Genomic DNA, 1,830 nt, shown 5'->3' with positions numbered 1-1,830 from the left:
TGATCATCAAGATTTCTTACATCTTGGTAAGTATAATTCATCCTCCTTGTGATAATTACCCTTCGTTCTACTCCAATCATAGATTGCTTACACAAATTCCATCACTTTGGTGTTAGATTCTCGAAAATCTTCTAGGCATCTTCAAGTGTTCTTGAGTTGAACACTTCTCATCTCCAACACTCATCTACTGAAATTATATTAGGTGAGTTCATACCCTTATATTTTCATGTTTTTCTTAAGTTTTAAGGGGAAGGGGGGAATACAAGTTAAAACACCAAGAACATAACTAAACTCATCCAACAACTTTCATCAGAAAAGTTTAACTCCATTCACGGACTGTTTTGGCCAACATTTTACTTTTCATAATGCATTGGGTGCAAGTAGTTCAGGTTTATACCTTTAAAATGACTACTTTCACACCTCCATATGATTTTTCTATAATTTATGGTGGTTTTACAAAACTGCCTATCATTTCAAGAGCAAATCCGGACCAGTATGTGATTATGGACTTTTTCACACAAGTTGGAGGTCATTAAAAATCATAATAAAATTTATGAACAAACTAGACTCATTTCCCAAACTCTCAGAATTTATGGATTCTGATTTGGACCTTTGATGATTTTTCTATAAATTTTCTAAGAACAGTAATAGAAATGTTAACACTAGAAAAATGCTATCAACTTCATTTGCACATTGTAACTTGTTGAGCAAGGTGTGTATCGTTATGTGAATATATGTTTTTACATTACATGTCCTTTTGTCATGGTGTATTGGCATACATCAGAAAATAAATGGATTTTTACCTTCATAAGTATGGTAATTAATTAGTTGTTATATTGTATGTTATTTCACTTTAGTAAAAAGTATATATACATATCGGTAAACAAAAGGGTTTTTACCTTCACAAATACAGTAGTTAACCATAGTAAACAAAGTTATAAGTATTACATTTAAACATTTTGATAAACTATAATAGGTATGGTTTATGTTTCCATTAACACAAAAAACACATTTCGGAAGGTTTTATTCCCACAGAAAAAGGTTTTACACTCATGCACACCACACATAAACTTGTTAACGTAAATTGTGAGACATTCTTCTCAGTACTCCTAGAGTACGGGTTAAAATTCCTAGTAGTTATAACCAGAGTCACTTGTAGGGAGAACGTGATAGTTGTGTACAGATCTATATTGGGTTTGACACCCCACACCTTGCTGCTAGCTACAGTGGGACCTGCAGGTCTACGGGTGACAGGTGTCATAACATTTTTGGACGCTTGAGAAACGTCGTGGCAGGTTCATTCAGTCATAGTATTGTTATAGCGACTCACATAGGGAGTTAACAACACATAAAGTTTACGGAGATTTTTATAAATCAAAAGTGGTTTTATGTCGATTTAAAATCACTTTTATATCAATAAGTACGGATATTACTATACACTTTCGGTCTTGGTATTTAAGACTACACATCATTCATTACGGGATTTTCTTGAAATCAAAAAGGGTGTTATGCCGATTTAAAACCAATTTTATATCTTTAAGTATGGCAAACACTTTTTTATTCTCGGTCCTGGGATTTAGGACCACATAACTTTTATAAGGAAAATATTGGATTTTCTTTGGAACAGATTCTATTAACACTACATCTCATCTAGAATTGTTAGGCTTCGGCTATAATTGCTAAGTGTATATGTTAGAGTTATATAAGAATCTATTCATAATCGACTTAGAATTGGTGGGCCCGCCTTTCTTCCTGTTCCTTGTCTGGTTGTGGATCTAAGGCAGACCCATTATATCCGACGGTTTATTTAATTTAAATCTTATATAACTT

This window comes from Lactuca serriola, chromosome 3 (assembly GCF_051521515.1).
Source record: "Lactuca serriola cultivar US96UC23 chromosome 3, Lser_US96UC23_V15, whole genome shotgun sequence".
Lineage (NCBI taxonomy): Eukaryota > Viridiplantae > Streptophyta > Magnoliopsida > Asterales > Asteraceae > Lactuca > Lactuca serriola.
This window is presented reverse-complemented; position numbering follows the sequence as displayed.